Source organism: Lampris incognitus, chromosome 1, assembly GCF_029633865.1.
Source record: "Lampris incognitus isolate fLamInc1 chromosome 1, fLamInc1.hap2, whole genome shotgun sequence".
NCBI lineage: Eukaryota > Metazoa > Chordata > Actinopteri > Lampriformes > Lampridae > Lampris > Lampris incognitus.
In genome coordinates this window covers 50,361,768-50,385,908 of record NC_079211.1, presented here as the reverse complement: position 1 = coordinate 50,385,908, position 24,141 = coordinate 50,361,768, and the positions used below count along the sequence as shown (strand labels likewise).

Below are 24,141 nucleotides of genomic sequence, written 5' to 3'. Positions count from 1 at the left end.
TAACTATATTTCAATTTTCTGCTATTTTTCTGGTCCTCTCTGGAACAATACCTACCACCTCCAAAAAAAATTAGGATCATAAGTGCATTTTTGCAAAAATGCATCTATTTTGCATAATGCCAAAACAAGTCCCAGAAAAAAAATGTATATAGGTGAAAAAATCAAAGATGCTCAGAATCATCTGAAATGACGAGAAAAGTGGTTTTTAGCCATTTTTAGAAAAAATGCACATTTTGCATATTTATGCATAATTATGCATAATTTTAATTTTCTGGGATTTTTCCCTTACTCTCTGGAACAATACCTACCACCTCCAAAAAGAATTAGGATCATAAGTGCTTTAGTTTTCGGTCCCGCTATCTACACTAACACCACACACACACACATCACGAAAATATATGAGTAGATAAGCATGAGTAAAATGCAGAAACTGAATCAATGAAGCATACACCCAACACACATTAAACACATCACACAACTATTACAACCCCAAAACACACATCTTTGGTCACACTGTCTGTATTTGTGTGTGTGTGTGTGTGTGTGTGTGTGTGTGTGTGTGTGTGTGTGTGTGTGTGTACAGAGTGATCTATCACTCTTTAGGTGTGTTTGGGCAGGAGTGTGAGTGTTCCTCCAGGACACAGGAGGCGTCTCTACCTCCTCTATCTAACACACGCACACACTGATGAGTCACGTGACCACAACCTAAACACAACATGGAGAGGTTCAGTGAATGTGGAGGTGAAGGTGTGGAGGTGTGTCAGTGTGTCAGAGCAGACTCTGTAGAAGGACAGAGTTCCAGCAGACCAGTCCAGATACACTCCTACTCTGTCAGAGGGGGAGGGGGAGATACGTATCTCTGTTACTCTATTAGTATGACAGACATTGTATCTATCACTACGGCAGGACAGATTCCAGGACTTTTTATTATATCCAAGCAGACAGTCATCACCTCCTCCTCTCCTTCTGATTCCTCTGTAAGTCACTCCTATACGAACATATCCTTCCCACTGTACCTCCATGTAACAGCGGTCAGTCAGACTCTCTCTACATAGAACCTGTCTCCAGGAGTCAAATATGTCTGGATGATCAGGATACGACTGCTCCTCTCTCTCCCATGTCACCTTTCTGTTGTCCTCAGACAGAAGGAGGTCTCTGTGTGTTGTGTTTGGGTCCAGTGTGAATTCACAGGCATCTGATGGAGACAACAAGACACAATACAGCAGCGGTTGTTGATCTAATGTTCCTCTTCTGTTTGGTTTGTGTTGATTTAGTCACAGGTTGGACCTCATCTATCAACATGTTCATAAATGTGTAAGTTCCCTCGTATCATGTTATGAATTATACTGCCGCTGTATTTATCACATGTTCTGAGGTATGAAGTTTCCATCGTACTCTTGTGTGTATTATGATGAACACCAATCATTCATAAACTGGAAGCACGTCACATGACCTTATTTACCATGAATTAACATAACTGCTCCTTGTTCAGTCCACCTCTGAGATAATGGACTGTACTAATATAGTCTGAATATTAGTCTTAATACTGGTCTGAATATTAGTCTAAATATTAAGTCTTAATACTGGTCTTAATAGTGGTCTTAATATTAGTCTTCATAGTGGTCTTAATATTGGTCTTAACATTAGTCTTAATACTGGTCTTAATAGCGGTCTTAATATTAGCCTTAATAGTGGTCTGAATATTAGTCTTAATATTGGTCTTGATAGTGGTCTTAATATTGGTCTTAATAGCGGTCTTAATAGCGATCTTCATATTAGTCTTAATAGTGGTCTCAATAGTGGTCTTAATATTGATCTTGATAGTGGTATTAATTTTAGTCTTAATAGTGGTCTTAATAGTTGTCTTAATATTCATCTTAATAGTGGTCTTAATAACAGTCTAAACAGTGGTCTTAATACCAATCTTAATAGTGGTCTTAATAGTGGTCTTAAGAACAATCTTATTAGTGGTCTTAATAGTTGTCTTAATGGTGGTCTTAATATTAGTCTTAATAGAGGTCTTAATATTAATCTTGATAGTGGTTTTAATTTTAGTCTTAATAGAGGTCTTAATATTCGTCTTAATAGTGGTCTTAATAGTGGTCTTAACATTAGCCTTAAAAGTGGTCTTAATAGTAGTCTTAATAGTGGTCTTAATAGTGGTCTTAATATTAAACCCAGCCACTGAGGATGCACAAGCCAGTGCATCCTTAGTGCCGGTCCCAAGCCCGGACAAATGGGGAGGGTTGCGTCAGGAAGGGCATCCGGCGTAAAATCTTTGCCAAATCAAATATGCGGAACATAAATAAGACTTACATACCGGATAAGTCGCCAACGACCGCCACCGGTACTGTTAACCAGCTGGGTGTCGGTGGAAACTATGCTACTGTTGGGCGAAGGAGAAGGAGAGGGGGAAAGCATGTCCAGAGGCAGCTAGAGAGGAGGAAGGGTAGGCATGTGGAGGTGAGAGTTGGAACTTTGAATGTTGGCACTATGACTGGTAAAGGGAGAGAGCTGGCTGACATGATGGAAAGAAGAAAGGTAGGCATACTGTGTGTGCAAGAGACCAGGTGGAAGGGGAGTAAGGCCAGGAGTATCGGAGGTGGGTTCAAACTCTTCTACCATGGTGTGAATGGGAGGAGTAATGGGGTAGGGGTAATTCTGAAGGAAGAGTATGTCAAGAGCGTGCTGGAGGTGAAGAGAGTGTCAGACAGAGTGATGAGTATGAAGCTGGAAATTGAAGGTTTATTGCTGAATGTTATCAGCGCATATGCCCCGCAAGTTGGGTGTGAGATGGATGAAAAAGAAGAATTCTGGAGTGAGTTGGACGACATGGTGGAGCGGGTACCCAAGGAGGAGAGAGTGGTGATTGGAGCGGACTTCAATGGACATGTTGGTGAAGGGAACAGAGGTGATGAGGAGGTGATGGGAAGGTATGGAGTCAAGAAGAGAAATGTGGAAGGACAGATGGTGATCGATTTTGCGAAAAGGATGGAAATGGCTGTGGTGAATACATATTTCAAGAAGAGGGAGGAACACAGGGTGACGTACAAGAGTGGAGGAAAGTGCACACAGGTGGACTATATCTTATGTAGAAGGCGTCATCTAAAAGGGATTGGAGACTGCAAGGTGGTGACAGGGGAGAACGTAGCTAGGCAGCATCGGATGGTGGTCTGTAGGATGACTTTGGAGACCAAGAAGAGGAAGCGAGTGAAGACACAGCCGAAGATCAAATGGTGGAAGTTGAAGAAGGAAGACTGTTGTGTGGAGTTCAGGCAGGAGTTAAGACAGGCACTGGGTGGTAGTGAAGAGTTGCCAGATGGCTGGAAAACCACTGCAGAAATAGTGAGGGAGACAGCTAGGAAGGTACTTGGTGTGTCATCAGGACAGAGGAAGGAAGACAAGGAGACTTGGTGGTGGAATGAGGAAGTACAGCAAATTATACAGAGGAAAAGGTTGGCAAAGAAGAAGTGGTATAGTAAGAGAGATGAAGAAAGTAGACAGGAGTACAAGGAGATGCAGCGTAAAGCAAAGAGAGAGGTGGCAAAGGCAAAGGAAAAGGCGTATGGTGAGTTGTATGACAGATTAGACACTAAGGAAGGAGAAAAGGACTTGTACCGATTGGCTAGACAGAGGGATCAAGCTGCAAAGGATGTGCAGCAAGTTAGGGCGATCAAGGATAGAGATGGAAATGTGCTGACAAGCGAGGAGAGTGTGCTAAGAAGGTGGAAGGAATACTTTGAGGGGCTGATGAATGAAGAAAATGAGAGAGAGAGAAGATTGGATGATGTAGGGATAGTGAATCAGGAAGTTCAGCGGATTAGCAAGGAGGAAGTGAGGGCAGCTATGAAGAGGATGAAGAGTGGAAAGGCAGTTGGTCCTGATGACATACCTGTGGAGGCATGGAGATGTTTAGGAGAGATGGCAGTGGAGTTTTTTTTAACTAGATTGTTTAACACAATCCTGGAAAGTGAGAGGATGCCTGAGGAGTGGAGAAGAAGCATACTGGTACCGATTTTCAAGAACAAGGGCGATGTGCAGAACTGTAACAACTACAGAGGTATAAAGTTGATCAGCCACAGCATGAAGATTTGGGAAAGAGTAATAGAAGCTAGGTTAAGAGGAGAGGTGACGATCAGCGAGCAGCAGCATGGGTTCATGCCACGAAAGAGCACCAAAGATGCGATGTTTGCTTTGAGAATGTTGAATGAGAAGTAGAGAGAAGGCCAGAAAGAGTTGCATTGTGTCTTTGTAGATTTAGAGAAAGCTTATGACAGAGTGCCGAGAGAGGAGGTGTGGTATTGTATGAGGAAGTCAGGAGTTGCAGAGAACTATGTAGGAGTGGTGCAGGATACGTATGAGGGAAGTGTGACAATGGTGAGGTGTGCGGTTGGAATGACAGATGGGTTCAAGGTGGAGGTGGGATTACATCAATGATCGGCTCTTAGCCCTTTCTTGTTTGCAATGGTGATGGACAGGTTGACGGACAAGATCAGGCAGGAGTCTCCATGGACGATGATGTTCGCGGATGACATTGTGATCTGTAGCGAGAGTAGGGTGCAGGTTGAGGAGAGCCTGGAGAGGTGGAGGTATGCACTGGAGAGAAGAGGAATGAAAGTCAGTAGGAGCAAGACGGAATACCTATGCGTGAATGAGAGAGAGGACAGTGGAATGGTCAGGATGCAAGGAGTGGAGGTGATAAAGGCATTTGAGTTTAAATACTTGGGGTCAACTGTCCAAAGTAACGGGGAGTGCAGTAGAGAGGTGAAAAAGAGAGTGCAGGCAGGTTGGAGTGGGTGGAGAAGTGTGTCAGGAGTGATTTGCGACAGAAGGGTATCAGCAAGAGTTAAAGGGAAAGTTTACAAGATGGTTGTGAGACCAGCTATGTTATATGGTTTGGAGACTGTGGCACTGACGAAGAGACAGGAGGCGGAGCTGGAGGTGGCAGAGTTGAAGATGCTAAGATTTTCACTGGGAGTAACGAAGAAGGACAGGATTAGGAACGATTATATTAGAGGGACCGCTCAGGTTGGACGGTTTGGAGACAAAGCAAGAGAGGCAAGATTGAGATGGCTTGGACATGTGTGGAGGAGAGATGCTGAGTATATTGGGAGAAGGATGCTGAATATGGAGCTGCCAGGGAAGAGGAGAAGAGGAAGGCCAAAGAGGAGGTTTATGGATGTGGTGAGGGAAGACATGCAGGTGGCTGGTGTGACAGAGGAAGACGCAGAAGACAGGAAGAAATGGAAACGGATGATCCGCTGTGGCGACCCCTAACGGGAGCAGCCGAAAGTAGTAGTAGTAGTGGTCTTAATATTAGCCTTAATAGTGGTCTGAATATTAGTCTTAATAGTGGTAATAGTTGTCTTAATATTAGTCTTAATATTAATCTTGATAGTGGTCTTAATATTAGTCTTAATAGAGGTCTTAATATTAATCTTGATAGTGGTATTAACTTTAGTCTTAATAGCGGTCTTAATAGTGGTTTTAATATTAGTCTTAATATGGTCTGAATATTAGTCTTAATAGTGGTCTTAATATTAGTCTTAATAGTGGTCTTAATACTGGTCTTAATATTAGTGTTAATAGTGGTCTTAATGTTAGCCTTAATAGTGGTCTGAATATTGGTCTTAATAACGGTCTTAGTAGCGGTTTTAATATTAGTCTTAATAGTGGTCTTAATAGTAGTCTTAATAGTGGTATTAACATTAGTCTTAATAGTGGTCTTAATATTAGTCTTAATATTAGTGTAAGGACCTCTAAAATCTACTGTACATACTTTGTGCTACTTCATTTACCAGCATGCTTTGTGTCTTAAACATTTCCTATGTTCTTATACGTTTCTAAACATGTAAACCAATGGAATGTATTTGCTCTTTGTATTTTTATTTGAATTTTGTTATTAGCCAATGATGTGGTGTGGAGTTGTTATGCCCACGAAATCACGAAGTTCGCAACGGTCGATCTCCTCACGGAGAGGGAGGAGTTAGGCAGTCTGAGCGAGTACGACCAAGAGAGACGGCCATTTTTCTGCTGCTCCGTCTAAGTATCCGTTTCGCAGAGACTTTATACACAGCCCGTGTACTAGGCCCGCATTTGAGGTCAGGAGTGTTGCGATTGGCCCGCGGCCGTATGCTTGCTGGTGAGGTTTGTTTTAGTCCGATTATTTTGTTTATGCCCCACAGCCAGTGTCGCCGCTAGCTAGCTAAGTGGATTTAGCATCCAGTGCTAGTGTGTTAGCCGACTAGAGTTGTGGAGGCTAGCCAGAAGTCATCGGGCTGCGCTGGACGGTGATCTAACTAGGGGAGCCGCTCTGCTCCATTCCTGGGACCTGTCTGCTGTTCAAAGAGGACTCGCTTCATCTGGACCCACCCGACGACCACCATCTTCGCCAGGGTTTTCTGAACATTGCAACCTGTGGCCATCTTGCGGGTGGCTGCCTTGCCCTCCGCTCAGAGAGCTGCTTTATGTGCATCAACGGGCCCCAACGGAAAGCGCTGGGTATTTTTGTGTTCTTTTTTTACTTTCTTCCTGTTTATTGTGACCGGTTGTCACACCCTGTGTAATTTCAATTAATGTTTATTTAATCAAAAATACCACCCTCATGTGGTACTCTCTCTCTCTCTCTCTCTCTCTCTCTCTCTCTCTCTCTCTCTCTCTCTCTCTCTCTCTCTCTCTCATTATTATCAAATAAATCCTATTATTATTAATTATATCTCGGGTGTATTGGCAGCTCATTTTCCGCTTATGCAAAGCCTAGGTTACTTTTAGAGTGCTGGTAATAAGCTTGTACAGTAATTCAGTACACAGCAGGGTTATAAGATCTGCATTAACCACGTTTGTTTAATTCTGGGAAGATACACCATTCACTAGCCTTAGGTAAGTGTAGTATTTTCCCAGTGGAGGCACCGCGCTACTAAATTGATTATTATCTTGGTTAATTAGTTCTATTATCAATTATCACTAAAATTGTCATTAGTGGCACTAGCCTACTAGTACACAGGAGGTTCAGCCAGATCACCATTCCACCGCTAAGAACTCAGGATCCTGTTGCGCTATTGATTTGTATTATAACACTTTAGTAACTGGTAGCATTAGGCTTTTGTCTTGTTTAAATGTGCTTGGCGTTGCCCGCCAGTTAAAAAGGGGTTACATTAGTCTTGATAGTGGTCTTAATATTAGTCTTAATAGTGGTCTTAATATTAGTCTTAATAGTTCTCTTAATAGTGCTCTTAATATTCGTCTTAATAGTGGTCTTAATATTAGTCTTAATAGTGTTCTTAATATTTGTCTTAATAGTGGTCTTAATACCAGTCTTAATTGTGGTCTCAATAGTGGTCTTAATAGTAGTCTTAATTGTGGTCTTAACATTAGTCTTAATAGTGGTCTTAATATTAGTCTTGATAGTGGTCTTAATATTAGTCTTAATACAGGTCTTAATATTAATCTTGATAGTGGTCTTAATTTAAGTCTTAATAGTGGTCTTAATATTAGTCTTAATAGTGTTCTTAATATTCGTCTTAATAGTGGTCTTAATACCAGTCTTAATTGTGGTCTTAATAGTAGTCTTAATAGTGGACTTAATAGTAGTCTTAATTGTGGTCTTAACATTAGTCTTAATAATTGTCTTAATATTCGTCTTGATAGTGGTCTTAATATTAGTCTTAATAGAGGTCTTAATATTAATCTTGATAGTGGTCTTAATTTAAGTCTTAATAGTGGTCTTAATATTAGTCTTAATAGAGGTCTTAATATTAATCTTGATAGTGGTCTTAATTTTAGTCTTAATAGTGGTCTTAATATTAGTCTTAACAGTGGTCTTAATATTGGTCTTAATAATGGTCTGAATATTGGTCTGAATATTGATCTTAATAGCGGTCTTAATATTCGTCTTAATATTTCTCTTAATAGTGGTCTTAATATTAGTCTTAACAGTGATCTTAATAGTGGTCTTAACATTAGTCTTAATAGTGGCCTTGATAGTGGTCTTAATAGTGGTCTTAATAGTCTTTTACAGCAAGGCTCTGGTGAATCAGAATCAACTCAAAAGTCACTCGTCATTCTCAGTGAAAAAAAATAAAAAATCTGTCCTTTTCCTGAAAAGACGCTCTTGTCAAATCCTCTATAAGACAAGGTCGGCCCATTTAACATGTGGACTTTACAGTATTGTGTCCCTTTAAATCTTCTTCTTCAGTAATTAAATGAATATTACACAGGGGACAATCACAGGAAGTCTTTCCAGTAGTCTATTAATCATTCTAAACATTTTATCTCACTTCAATAATGTTTGCAATCATGTGTTTCTCAAGTCTTTTGTTCATCTTTCTTCATATCTCCATATACGAGTACAAAGTCTGTTCAAATAAGACTATTTAATAAATAAAAGTGAAAGTTGCTGCACAAAAGTAGAAGTGTGGAGTGGACACACATCTTACGTGTGGTCTCAGGTTTTCATACATTTCTGTAAAATGTGTGAAAAAGTTGATAAATCCGCTTTTCATGTAGAAACCTCAGTATGAAGGAACCACACACACATTAGTGCTGAAGTTCCTTGATAAATGAGACCTAATGACTGTTAATTTCTCAGCAGTGTGATGAAGACACATCATGTCCACCATCATCTTCCTCCACAGTAGGATGTGAATGAATGGATGTCACACACTGCTGTGTGGACGCACTTTCCATCTAAACAGCTGAATGTGATCTGCTTTGTTCTCATGAAGAAACTAAACACACACTTACACTTCCTCACACCTGGTGTCAACCTGCACACTCCAGCATGGTCCAGCCTGGGGGTGGAGGAGAAACACAGTCACACCAGCACATCCTCCATCTAATAAACCACCATCCAGTATCGGTCCTGTCCACTGTTACAGAAGAACCAGTCTGATCCAGCATCAGAGTAGGAGGAGAAAATCCTTGTAGAAGACATGATGAGTGAGTGTCATCCAGCCTGTCCATACCTGAGAGTGTCCAGTCTCCAGTGTGGATCCTCCAGTCCAGCAGAGAGCAGCTTCCCTCCTGAGTCTCCTGGCTGGTTGTAGCTCAGGTCCAGCTCTCTCAGATGGGAGGGGTTGGAGCTCAGAGCTGAGAGCAGAGAAAAAACACCTTCCTCTGTGACCAGACAGCCCGACAACCTGCACACACACACACACACACACACACACACACACACACACACACAGATTACTATCTTTCAGCTGTTGATGTGTAAGAGTGTCTCATGAAACATGTTCAACATAATCAGGTTCCTGAATAAGCTTCAGCTTCACTAAACCAAACAATAATAATGGATTATACTTTTAGGGTTTTATCTGGACACCCAAAGCACTTCACAGAGAAGGGGGGAAACTCACCCCATCCACCACCAATGTGTAGCACCACCTGGATGATGCACGGCAGCCATTTTGCAATAGAACGCTCACCACACATCAGCTTAAGGTGGAGAGGGAGGAACCTTTGAGCCAATCATACTGGGGGATGATTAGGTGGCCAGATGGAGAGAGCCAGGCTGGGGAATTTGCTAGAACACCGGGGGACCCTCTATTCTTTGCTGTAAGTGCCATGGGGTCTTTAAGGACCACAGTGAGTCAGGACCTCGGTTTTAACGTCTCATCAGAAGGACGACATCTCCTACAGCACTGTGTCCCCATCACTGCACTGAGGCATTGGCTTTTTTTTTTTAAGGCTCAGAGGGAAGATTGCCCCCTACTGGCCCACCAACACCAAATCCAGCAGCAACTCAGTTTTCTCGGGAGGTCTGCAATCCAAGTACTAGCCAAGCCCACACTTGCTTAGCTTCTGTGATTGAGCAGAGCCTGGGTAGATGTTGGTATGGCTGCCAGCAAACCAACCCAACCTGAGTTAACTGATACGGGGCTCCAGAGTGCCACCATTTAGTCACATTTTGCACCGAGTTTTGGCATCGGTGCAAGTAGATTTTAAACCTAGGCGCAATGGTGCCACTTGCAATATTACCGTGTTTTTGTAATCATGTGAAAACCAGTAAGAGGAGAACTTGTGTGTGAATGAGTGGGCTTGGCCTGTGTGTGTGTGTGTGTGTGTGTGTGTGTGTGTGTGTGTGTGTGTGTGTGTGTGTGTGTGTGTGTGTGTGTGTGTGTGTGTGTGTGTTTGTGTGTGTGTGTGTGTGATAAACAGAAGTTACTGCGAGGGTCTCGTGACATGACCAAAAATAAGACAAAACAGCATTTGGGGGGGATAGCACGCGTGCAGGCTCCCCCCCCCCCCACAATGTTGCCCCACAACAACATCCTGAAGTACACACTGTGCAGGGCAGGTGCACGGCATGACAGCTGACACGCTTAAAAAGAAGACCGGCAAAAAACCAGCGGACTCCATGTAGCTCTCATTCATGACTGATGACCACACGGACATGTCAGCCAAGGAATGGAGATTGTGTATGCACGGATCCTGCAGCAGAGGAGGCCGGTGAATGTTTTGATGGGCCACGTGGAAGGCCAGCACCCAAATGCTCAAGGTATGTAAGCACTCTGACTCCGGTCTGGCTCGTTGTACTCGCACACAGAACACACAACCTCCAGAAGTACACACTAGGAATGACTATATACAGGGGAAACCGTTTCTGTGACATATAAACAGGATAGAGTGCAAAGAAGTGAAGGAGTGATGGTAAATACTGTAACAAGCGTTACTGTACAGTCAGTAGGGGGTTATGTACAGTATAATACAGCTTGTTCACACATGAGAGGCACATATTTATTCCACTCTATTACTAAAATATTTATTTGTAGGTACAGTGAGTATTTTACTGCTCCAGGGTTATTACAGTGCCACAGTGAGTTTGATGCCAAGGAGGCTGTACAGATGTGGTTCAGTCAGGGTAAAAGAGCTAGAAGGCCCAATTACAAGGGTTGGGTAGAGCCTCCTAGTGGTCCTCAGGGGGATGTGCTCTAAACTACAGGGAAGGCGAGGGGAGGTATACTGCATGAGTTCAGTGTTGACTTATGTTGTTGTGGTTCTGGTGCTGTAATGACAGTAATGTTACTGACCACATACCTTATGTTTACATTTATAAATGTTATATTTGGTGCCTATGTTTACAAAAAACACTTTCGGGTTTACGTTTTATTTAACTTATTGTTTTTTTGCTCTTAAGCACTACCTCCCTTGGTGACATTTAAAATAAAACACCATATTGTTATTTCTGTAAGTGGTCTATTTATTACCAAAGCATTGATCAGTAATATAGTTAAGACGGGAAAATATCCATGTGTTGCGTTGTGTGTCGATTTAAGTGGTGCTCCTAAAATTGTCAGTAAGGAGCAGCAGTGTTCTTAGTGGAAAAAGTTAGTCTGGAGCCCTGTGGTATCATGACGGTGGTCAACAACTTCCTCTGTCAACTCAGGTCACATGATCAGACTAGGGTCCATGTTGGTATGCACACTTTTCTTTGTTATTCTTTACAGTAGCTGCAACCCTAGTTGTATGAAGAGGTCTTGGATACAAATCAAGACTAAATATAAAACATGATCCAAAGTGGTCAGTATTCCCTGTCCTTATTCTTTCAGTGGTGTGAATGTGTGCTACTGTACAACACATTAACACTTTATATGATTTGCACCAAACTGAATAATAATAAAAATAAAAATAAAAAAGTGAACTAAAAAGGACAGGAGGGCATCCATCTCTGCCAGAAGATCCTCCAGTAAAGAAGTTGTCCATCTCTAATAATGAGGGGTGGTCTAACATGGTGGGGGTCCAGAAAGGTGTGTGTTGTGGCCCTGCTGCTGGCAGCTCCAAGCAGACCTCTCTGACAGCAGATAGTCTATGTAAATAATCTTAACCAGTGCAGTATTTTTCAGGTGAAAATAGAGTTACACTGCAAACTGAAACAAGAAATATGAATTATAAATATGTAGTTGAGATATGGTCAGAAGGAAGGCCTTGCTATGCCTGTTAGACTATTTCACTTTTTTCTCTGAAAACCAAACTGTATTGATTTGTAATGTGTCGACATGACCTCTTTGCTGGTGTATGTGTTCATGGAAAGCAGTTGACAGGAAGTAGAAAGTAGAACCAGAGCTTGTTACTACAACTGGTCTGTAATTCCTCCTGTCAGAGAAAAGACCACCCAGGTTAGGATGTACTGACTGCCATTAAAGTGGATGTAAATGAGGACTGAAGTGGTCCTGTGTTGTAAAGGTTTAGGAATACTGACCTGAGAGTTTCCAGTCTACATTGTGGACTCCCCAGTCCAGCAGAGAGCAGCTTCACTCCTGAATCCTGCAGATCATTGTGACTCAGGTCCAGCTCTCTCACACTAGAGGAGTTGGAGCTGAGAACTGAGGACAAAACTTCACAGCTTCTGTCTGACAGATTACAGGAACTCAACCTGAATGGACACACACACACACACACAGATTACTTTCTTCAGCTGTTGATGTGTAAGAGTGTCTCATGAAACATGTTCAACATAATCAGGTTCCTGAATAAGTTTCAGCTTCACTAAACCAAACAATAATAATGGATTATATTTTTAGGGTTTTATCTGGACACCCAAAGCACTTCACAGAGAAGGGGGGTAACTCACCTCAACCACCACCAATGTGTAGCACCACCTCGATGATGCACGGCAGCCATTTTGCACCAGAACGCTCACCACACATCAGTTTGAGGATGGAGAGGGAGGAACCATTGAGCCAATCATATTGGGGGATGATTAGGTGGCCAGATGGAGAGAGCCAGGCTGGGGAATTTGCCAGAACACCGGGGGACCCCCTACTCTTTGCTGTAAGTGTCATGGGGTCTTCAATGACCACAGTGAGTCAGGACCTCGGTTTTAACGTCTCATCAGAAGGACAACATCTCCTACACCACTGTGTCCCCATCACTGCACTGGGGCATTGGCTTTTTTTTTTAAAGAGCAGGGGAACCAAATTGACAGATTTGCTTCAAAATACTTTATAAATATGGGAGATGTATTGCTGTTGAGATGTTAAAATGTGTTGAACCATGTATAGAACTGATTTGCGGAATTAGACCGTTTTTCCTGTTTTCCTTTCTTGATTTTTTGGCCGGCTTCCTTGGTGACGTCTCCGTCTTCCTTTCGGTGCCACGCTGCCAGAGTCTGAAACCAGCGGATGCTGCAGATTTTTATGTTTTTGAAGCTTTGTTTTATATACTTCGCAACATTTTTAATCATACAGAATTGGCTGGGTGGTTAGTGATATGTTTTCCTGGGGTATGGGTATCCCAAAACACAGATTTGAGCTCACTTACCCACCATTTTAAGGCCCAAAGGGGAGACTGCCCCCTACTGGTCCACCAACACTAAATCCAACAGCAACTCCGTTTTCTCGGGAGGTCTGCCATCCAAGTACTAGCCAAGTCCACACCTGCTCAGCTTGTGTCACTGGGCAGAGCCAGGGTACATGTTGGTATGGCTGTCAGCAAACCAACCCAACCTGACTTAACTGATACGGGGCTCCAGAGTGTGACCATTTAGTCACATTTTGCACCTAGTTTTGGTGTCGGTGAAAGTACATTTTAAACCTAGGTGCAATGGTGCCACTTGCAATATTACCATGTTTTTGTAATCATGTGAAAACCAGTAAGAGGAGAACTTGTGTGTGAATGAGTGGGCTTGGCCTATGTGTGTGTGTGTGTGTGTGTGTGTGTGTGTGTGTGAGAGAGAGAGGAGTTACTGCGAGGCTCTCATGATATGACCAAAAAAAAGACAAAACAACATTGTGGGGGGGGGGGGATAGCACACGGGACCCCTCCCCCCACAATGCTGCCCCACAACAACAGGCTGAAGCACACACTGTGCAGGGCGGGTTTACGGCTGGAAGGTCAGCGCCTCTGCAAACGGCGTTTGAAAGGCAGCATCTGCAAATGGTTCTGCAGAAGAGGCGGAAATGAAAATAAAACTCAGTACAGCGTACTACACCGCCAGAGAAGTGCTGCCACTCACCAAATACAAGGGTCACATGGACTTGTTAAAAAAGAACGGAGCTGAAGTTAACCCCACGTACAGCAATGGCACGACACGTGCCCAGTTTATTGGCGTGACAGCTGACATGCTTAAAAAGAAGACCGGCAAAAAACCAGCAGACTCCATGTAGCTCTCATTCATGACTGATGGCCACATGGATGTGTCAGCCAAGGAATGGAGATTGTGTATGCACGGATCCTGCAGCAGAGGAGGCCGGTGAATGTTTTGATGGGCCACGTGGAAGTCCAGCACCCAAATGCTCAAGGTATGTAAGCACTCTGACTCCGGTCTGGCTCGTTGTACTCGCACACAGAACACAAAACCTCCAGAAGTACACACTAGGAATGACTATATACAGGGGAAACCGTTTCTGTGACATGTAAACAGGATAGAGTGCAAAGAAGTGAAGGAGTGATGGTAAATACTGTAACAAGCGTTACTGTACATTCAGTAGGGGGGTATGTACAGTATAATACAGCTTGTTCACACATGAGAGGCACATATTTATTGCACTCTATTACTAAAATATTTATTTGTAGGTACAGTGAGTATTTTACTGCTCCAGGGTTATTACAGTGCCACAGTGAGTTTGATGCCAAGGAGGCTGTACAGACGTGGTTCAGTCAGGGTAAAAGAGCTAGAAGGCCCAATTACAAGGGTTGGGTAGAGCCTCCTAGTGGTCCTCAGGGGGATGTGCTCTAAACTACAGGGAAGGCGAGGGGAGGCATACTGTATGAGATCAGTGTTGACTTGTGTTGTTGTGGTTCTGGTGCTGTAATGACAGTAATGTTACTGACCACATACCTTATGTTTACATTTATAAATGTTATATTTGGTGCCTATGTTTACAAAAAGCACTTTCGAGTTTACGTTTTATTTAACTTATTGTTTTTTTGCTCTTAAGCACTACCTCCCTTGGTGACATTTAAAATAAAACACCATATTGTTATTTCTGTAAGTGGTCTATTTATTACCAAAGCATTTATCAGTAATACGGTTAAGACGGGAAAATATCAATGTGTTGCGTTGTGTGTCAATTTAAGTGGTGCTCCTAAAATGGTCAGTAAGGAGCAGCAGTGCTCCTAGTGGAAAAAGTTAGTCTGGAGCCCTGTGGTATCACGACGGTGGTCAACAACTTCCTCTGTCAACTCAGGTCACATGATCAGACTAGGGTGCATGTTGGTATGCACACTTTTCTTTGTTATTCTTTACAGTAGCTGCAACCCTAGTGGTATGAAGAGGTCTTGGATACAAATCAAGACTAAATATAAAACATGATCCAAAGTGGTCAGTATTCCCTGTCCTTATTCTTTCAGTGGTGTGAATGTGTGCTACTGTACAACACATTAACAGTTTATATGATTTGCACCAAACTGAATAAAAATAAAAATAAAAAAGTGAAGTAAAAAGGATAGGAGGGCATCCATCTCTGTCAGAAAACCCTCCAGTAAAGAAGTTGTCCATCTCTAATAATGAGGGGTGGTCTAACATGGTGGGGGTCCAGAAAGGTGTGTGTTGTGGCCCTGCTGCTGGCAGCTCCAAGCAGACCTCTCTGACAGCAGATAGTCTATGTAAATGAGAGTTTATGCTTTACAGCTGTGATGTGAGCACATGTGGCTGAGTGTACTGACCATCTGCACTTTTGAGGGAAATCCTGATATTAATGAGCCAACACACACAGTCATGAAGCCCCACAGAGAGGTATCAAACCCAGCAGTGAACAAGGACCACATAGCTTTATAGATCATGTGATGAATACACATCATATAGATGATGTCATTAACACACTGTCATATTCTGTTCTTAGGGGGGTACAGTGATGAGGACACATTGTGTGCTCAGAGAACTACAGAGGTCAATGCATCCTTTTGTGTTGTCATAGTAGAGATGTGAGTGTGAACACACTGCCAGAGGAAGTGATGCCTCCTTCACTCCTACAGTGTGTCTGTAACAGGAAGATGAAGTCACTCTTCACCCCAGAACCTGTGGCCTGTACCTCCACATTTAAAAGACAGACAAAACCACTAAAACATGAACCTCTACACAGGGTTACCACCTCACATTCATGTGTTCATACAAGCACATGTGTGTTTAAGTTGTGTTTGATAAACTACAATATAACTTTAACCAGTGCAGTATTTTTCAGGTGAAAACAGAGTTACACTGCAAACTGAAACAAGAAATATGAATTATAAATATGTAGTTGGAATATGGTCAGAAGGAAGGCCTTGCTATGCCTGTTAGACTATTTCACTTTTTTCTCTAAAAACCAAACTGTATTGGTTTGTAATGTGTTGACATGACCTCTTTGCTGGTGTATGTGCTCATGGAAAGTGGTTGACAGGAAGTAGAAAGTAGAACCAGAGCTTGTTACTACAACTGGTCTGTAATTCCTCCAGTCAGAGAAAAGACCACCCAGGTTAGGATGTACTGACTGCCATTAAAGTGGATGTAAATGAGGACTGAAGTGGTCCTGTGTTGTAGAGGTTTAGGAACACTGACCTGAGAGTTTCCAGTCTACATTGTGGACTCCCCAGTCCAGCAGAGAGCAGCTTCACTCCTGAATCCTGCAGATCATTGTTACTCAGGTCCAGCTCTCTCACACTAGAGGAGTTGGAGCTGAGAACTGAGGACACAACTTCACAGCTTCTGTCTGACAGATTACAGAAACTCAACCTGAATGGACACACACACACACACACGCACACACACACACAAGCGCGCACACACGCACACACACACAACACACACACACACACACACACACACACACACGCGCACACACACACACACACACACACACACACACACACACACACACACACACACACACACAAATATATCATTCTATTAAATTGTAATGGCGTTAATACTTTTGATTTTACTGTTTTCATCATTACAACAGTTTGGATAATAGTACTTTATTATAGTACTCATCTAAACATGGAAATAACAAAATATTACTACAAGAGTTGCATTACTGCTGTTACTTTTACTACTAGTCCTACCATAACTGTGACGGCTACTTGTTATAATACAATTTGTACTACTACTGCAACTACTGTGACTACTAATACTATTGTTACTACTAGACTAGTACTACTGCTACTACTACTATTACTGCTGTTACTACTGCTGCTAATTCCACTACTACATGCTTCTTTTATGATTACTGCTACTTACAACTATTACAACTACTGTTTTAATAGTTGTAGTTATTCTATCATTTTAATGTCTTTAATACATTTGATTTTAGAACCTGTAACGCCAATAACAGTTTCAATAATCAGTGTAATAAAACAATATTTTATCACCAATGAAAAATAATAACACGTAATATATTTAATACTTTAAAAGGCCTAATCCAGAAACTTACAGAGCTGTACTGGAGGCTTTGACCACTGGCAGCAGCCCCAGAAGACCCTCCTCTGATGAAGAGTATTTCTTCAGGTCAAACACGTCCAGTTCCTCTTCTGAAGACAGTAAGATGAAGACCAGAGCTGACCACTGAGCAGGAGAGAGCCGGTCTGTGGAGAGTCTTCCTGATGTCAGGTACTGTTGGATCTCCTCCACTAGGGAATGCTCATTTAGTTCATTCAGACAGTGGAACATATTGATGCTTCTTTCTGGAGAGAGATTCCCCCTGATCTTCTTCTGGATGTACCGGACTGTTTGCTGAGTGGTCTGTTATTTACTTCCTGTCTTTCTCAGCAGGCCTCGTAGGAGATTCTGATTGGGTTCCAGTGAGAGGCCCAGGAGGAAGCGCAGGAACAAGTCCAGATGTCCGTTTGGACTCTTTAACGCCTTGTCCACTGCTGTCAGGTAGAGGTCTGGTTTATTTCCAAATAGCTTAAGCCAGTAGGAGGTTGACTGTGTTGCTGACAGCAGAATGACTCCAGTGTTGATGAATGAGAGAAAGACATAAAGAGCAGCCAGAAACTCTTGAATGCTCAGATGGACAAAGCAGAAGACCTTGTCCTGGTACAGCCCACACTCCTCTTTAAAGATCTGTGTGAACACTCCTGAATATACTGAGGCTGCTCTGATATCAATGCCACACTCTGTCAGGTCTGCTTCATAGAAGATCAGGTTGCCTTTCTCCAGCTGTTCAAAGGCCAGTTTTCCCAGAGACTCAATCATCTTCCTGCTCTCTGTATTCCAGTGTGGCTCTGTTTCAGATCTCCCATGATACTTCACATTCCCCTGGATGGACTGAACCACCAGGAAGTGGATGTACATCTCAGTCAGGGTCTTGGGCATCTCTCCTCTCTCATCTGTTCTCAACACGTGATCGAGAACTGTAGCAGTGATCCAACAGAAGACTGGGATGTGACACATGATGTAGAGGCTTCGTGATGTCTTGATGTGTGAGATGATTCTTCTGGTCTGCTCCTCATCTCTAAACCTCTTCCTGAAGTACTCCTCCTTCTGTGGATCATTGAACCCTCTCACCTCCGTCACCATGTCAACCCACTCAGGAGGGATCTGGTTGGCTGCTGCAGGCCGTGTCGTTATCCAGAGGCGAGCAGAGGGAAGCAGTTTCCCCTTGATGAGGTTTGTCAGCAGCACGTCCACTGAGGTGGACTTTGTGACATCAGTCCAGATCTCATTGTTCTGGAAGTCCAGAGGAAGTCGACACTCATCCAGACCATCAAAGATGAACACAACTTGGAACTGGTCAAAGCTGCAGATTCCTGCTTCTTTGGTTTCAATAAAGAAGTGATGAAGAAGTCCCACCAAGCTGAACTTTTTATCTTTCAGCACATTCAGCTCTCTGAATGTGAATGGAAATGTGAAGTGTATATTGTGGTTGGTTTTGTCTTCAGCCCAATCCAGAGTGAACTTCCGTGTTAAGACTGTTTTCCCGATGCCAGCCACTCCCCTTGTCATCAATGTTCTGATTGGTTTATCTTGTCCAGGTAAGGGTTTAAAGATGTCTTCACATTTGATCGGTGTTTCTGGTCTCGCTGGTTTCCTGGACGCTGTTTCAATCTGTCTGACCTCATGTTCATTATTGACCTCTGCACTCCCTCCCTCTGTGATGTAGAGCTCTGTGTAGATCTGATTCAGAAGTGTTGACTCTCCTGGTTTAGCAACACCCTCAAACAAACACTGAAACTTCTCCTTCAGAGCTGCTTTGAGGTGACTCCGGCACAAGGGAACAGGGGTTTCTGAATAAACAAACCAGGGAATCAGTGAGTGGATGTTACTGTAAATGTGAGAAACAGAAACTTTACCAAACTCCATAGTATTAATTCAGCTCATCACTGGTGGATGGACAAGCAGGTTTTAATTAAAACAAACAATGAAGACATGTATATAATTTATATAAAGGATAGATTTATCCAAATACATTTCCACAAAAACATGTTCATTAATAATAATTCATTTCTACTGTAATAATATTTTGATGGCTATTATCACATCTCTTGTAGTAACCATGCATTAGATAGGAGATCTTTACTGGGATTATGGTGACAGTGATGATGTCTTAAAGAGGTTCTCTCTGGTATTATTGTTCTGATGTGAACCAATGTCATCAGCATTTTACACCCTCATTAACCAATCAATAGTTTAACCAGATTATCCATTAGATTTCTTTTCATTTACCATCCAAATGGAAACTGTCTGAACCTTCTGTGATAAGTCTACATTTTCAGCAGGGTTTCAAAACAATTCCACCTCCCACTTTGCCTCTATTGACTCTTTACATGGTGTTGAGGCCTTTGAATAAAGAGTCTCTTACTGCTCTCCAGAGAGTCAGCCAGCTCCTACTGCTTCATACTCCTCAGGAAGTGCAGTGTGATCTTCAGAAGTGCCTCTCTGGGACTCCTCCTCTGCTCCTCCTCCTCCTCCCTCTGTCTCTCTAAGCACTCTGGGTAATCTGGACTCAGATCCTTCTGGAACCTCTTCAGCTCCTTCTTCACAAAAGTGACAATGTTCTCCTCAAGCAGCTGGAAATGAATCAGTATATGAATTAAACTTTCATGTTAAACTCATGGAACAAAACATCAAGCCCATCTGTCACTGATTAAAACCCACTGATGTAAACAGCGGAGCATGAAGACCATTATGACCAGAATGGTTGTTTTTCATTTCATTTGGAGGTGAAGTAAAAGGTGTTGATGTACATTTACACACCATAAATATGGAGTCCAGGTCTGTTTGATGCTCCTGGACAGACTGACCACTGAGAACCTCTGACCTCTCCTGGTGGTCTCTGTGGAGAACACATGACATGTTAGGTCTCTAGATATCAACACACACACACACACACACACACACACACACACACACACACACACACACACACACACACACACACACACACACACATGACCGCAGCATTGGCAGATTGGGATACTTTTTATTTGATTGAGTGGGTAAAAATGGCTCTGATAAACATAATTATTATTACATACATACACCGGACAAACAGAGAAACTTTCTACTAAACAGTAAAAAAAGGGCTATTTTTGGGTGGGTTCAGGGCTCTGATTGGGCTATTCAAATCTGGCAACACACACACACACACACACACACACACACACACACACACACACACACACACACACACACACACACACACACACACACACAGGAGGTTGAGGTGTTGTGTCCTGATGGATGCAGGTAGAAACACAAGGTGAACACCACTGTAAATACTGATGTGATTATTAGATGAGATGTTTTGAGAGAAGAAACTAAACCAACAGAAGGTTCAGACCAATTCTATGTGTCATGACTTGTTACCTCTGTCTGTTCAGTAGAGTCTGATAACAACCAAACCATCTGTTCATATCAGCTGTTTAATTCTGACCTCTGCTCAGTAGAGTGCTGTCCATCTTTGAATCTTAGAGGTGTTTCTATAGACTGGTCACTCTTGAATAACACCTTTCATACAGGTTAGTGATGTTCAAAGTGCCTCACAGATTACTGACAAGCCGATAAGAGATCCATTTGAGACAATTTGAGATTAATGACAATAAAATATTTTTGAATAAAACTAGACAAATAAAGTAGAGAAAATAGTTTAAACAAACGAGACAAAAAAAAACAACAAAAAAAACAAAGACAAAATCGATAAGATGGATAAAAATATATTGTAATATTAATAATAAAATAACAGAACATAAATACAATCAAGTAAGTGAATAAGATAAAGTAAATAAGTAGCTTGTTGATTGTTTTTATTACGATGTTCCTGATGGATCTGACTAGTTTTTCTTAATCTCTTGAAGTAATTAAATATACCATCCAGATATATGTAAATTAGTCCTACATCAGTTTGGCAAATCACTGTTTTGAGAGGGAATCGCTGGTCGTTAGTAAGCAACATGTCACTTGTAGTGACACATTATGGTCCAAATTAAATTATGGTGCAAATAAAACAGATTAAAGATATAACAATTTGTACACATGCATCTCTTTATTGTGAACGTGTGTAGGCCTACATAACAATCATAGGTCTTCACTGAACCAAGTGGGTCCAGGAAAAGTAGAGCCTAATTAATAGGGCTTCCTTGAGACCAACTAGTCGACTATTCACTCAGACAACCTCCCGACTAGTCGACTTGGAACAAACTGAGTTTGCCATCTTTCTGCCTGTTATAGCAGCCCTTCACATAATGTGTAATATAAGAATGTAAATAGGAAAACGGTAATTTTGTTGCACTGTCACAAGTTGAACACTAGATGGCAAAGTGATGGTGATAGGCAGCTGTTTTAAGGTCACAGGTTAAAGGAAGTATTGTAAATGATAATAGGTATCAGGAAAACACAGTTCTTACCAAAAAGAAGACAATTTAATATTGGAACAAAGACAAAAGTCATTTTGAAATATTTTGGATCACCTTGCCTTCACCAATTCACCACATCAGCACAATAAATATTGTCAATAATCAGCATGCTGTGAAAAATGGGAACACACACCCAAAGAGAACATCTCAGTTGGACATTGTTATTGGACATGTGAAAAGAACAGTATTATCCCTCCAATGCCAGAGAGTAATAACAACTTTGTTAACTGATAGTCACTATACATGTGACCATAGACCTCACCTCTGTTCAGTAGAGTGGTGTCCATCTTTGAAATGAATAGGTAGATGCATAGACTGGTCACTCTTGATGGACACACAGCTGGGTACAGGGGAGTCTGGTCTCTCCTGCTGGACTGGGCTACAACACAACACAAACAGACGTTTGACTCTGACTGAAGATGTCATGATGACATCACTACTGAGCTCTGAGATGGAGACCAGTCATGGACAGATAGAGATCCTCATCTTACCTCTTAGCTTTGGTCTGGCTGCCATGTTCCCCAGACAGAGTGGTTTTAGAGGGAGGACCTCCCTCCTCTCTCTCCTCAGACACATTCATAGCAGAGTGTAGACCTTCACACAAATACACACAACATGCTGTGTTAGTTGGACACATTCGTTATCATAAGATTTTCATTAGAGGATCAGTTATTTGTAGGCTTGTCATCATTCATATTAGTAACATGTCACATACACACTGAGTGTATAAAATACTAGAACCACCTGCTGTCTGCATCGAACAGACTGACCAGAAACATCCAGAAAGAAGGATTTGGAGCCTTGTGGACCGTCGAGACCTGGACTGTTTAACAGGTGGTTGTGTTAAAGGGAGTGGATCTCAGCGTTGGAAGGCGGTAGTGTTTTTTACACTCAGTAGATGAACAGCAGATAAAATGTACTTCAGTCAAACTTATCTGGACTGTCAGAGCAGCTGTGAGACTTTCTGCTTAACTCACCAACAGAATGAGAGACAACACACTATAACCTGTTGGCTGCTGTTGGTTCTGTCTGGATACCACTGAGAGGAAAACACATAAAACATTCTCATGAAATGTTCATCTCAACACCAAAGTCAGACAGAAATGCTGGAAATCATGACGCAATGAATGCCAATGAATATTCAGATCTGAAAGCAACAAATAAACATTTGGAAAGATTTTACCACCGTCCTCTGGTACAACTCCACTATACAGTTATACAGTACAAAGTAATAGGAGGGAGACGAGTCATCATACATTTAATGTTTCCTGGTAGGATTGTTACCTGGTGAACTCAGGTCCACATCAAGTCAAACAGACCTTCTGTCTTCATCAGTAGAGGACACACAGAGAGAAGATGCTTCTTATTCTCTTTGGTGGGTCCTGGATGTCTGTGGACATTTGATCACATCCTCATAACTTCAGTATCAAAGTCTAGAAATGTCAGAATGACATCAGACCAGTCTAACCAGTCTAACCAGTGGTCAGGTCTAGTCTGTGTCAGACAAACCACATGTCAGGTGGTTTAGTTTATCTGTGTCCACTAGATAGAGGATAAGAATCACATCTTGGACAGTGAACTGAAGAAAAGCCTCAAAACTCAGAAATGAAAGTGAGGTGGAGAAACTTTTATCAACTTAAAATTCAGCAGCTGAGGTAGAAAGTCAGTGGTTATGAAAATCTGTCTACAATGACACAAAATCACAGCTACAGTACAGAATATAATAAATAATAATAAAGTCTATTACTGAGGGGAAACCAGAGCAACAGTAAACTCTCATGTTTCTGTGTTGACAGATCTGGTTTGATAAATGGTTTGCTGTTGTTTCATACATCGTTTTGTCTGATATATGAACATAGTCAACATGTCTATGGAGCCTTAAAACCGTTCAAAGTGCTCCTTCATGTTTTAGAGGTCTACAATGTTCTTCATCAACAGGCCTCATCTCTGTTCCGTCTTTTCTTGATGACAAATCTCCTGAATCGGTTTCAGTCAAATCTGCCATTAAACCGACGGCTTCTGTTAACGTGGTCACATAGACACTGCTGTGTTAATAGTTGTTCATTCTGACGAGGTGTTGAACAGAAACATCAGATATTAAGAGTCGTCTCAAACAGCAGAGTGAGTGTGGAAAAGTCCAGTCACACTTACATTATTCTGATTGTCCGCTAGATGAAGCAGGAAAACTTCAACAGCAACAGAGATCCACTAAAACCAAGTCATGGAAGAATATCCCACTATGAGACTGTTGTGTTGCTGTGAATTACAACCCACTTTTACTGCTCCTGCTGCTACACATTTCTACCCCGAGATCAGAGACGGAGAGCGAGAGAGAGAGAGAGAGAGAGAGAGAGAGAGAGAGAGAGA

The 24,141-nt window shown here is 42.1% G+C and overlaps 1 protein-coding gene and 1 pseudogene across 1 annotated transcript in view; one reads left to right on the top strand and one right to left on the bottom strand.

Moving 5' to 3' along the window:
- The window catches only part of LOC130110628 (NACHT, LRR and PYD domains-containing protein 12-like), a 571,318-nt gene that overhangs the window by 73,514 nt on the left and 473,663 nt on the right, over window positions 1-24,141 (top strand).
- Window positions 563-22,354, bottom strand: LOC130106710 (NLR family CARD domain-containing protein 3-like; annotated as a pseudogene).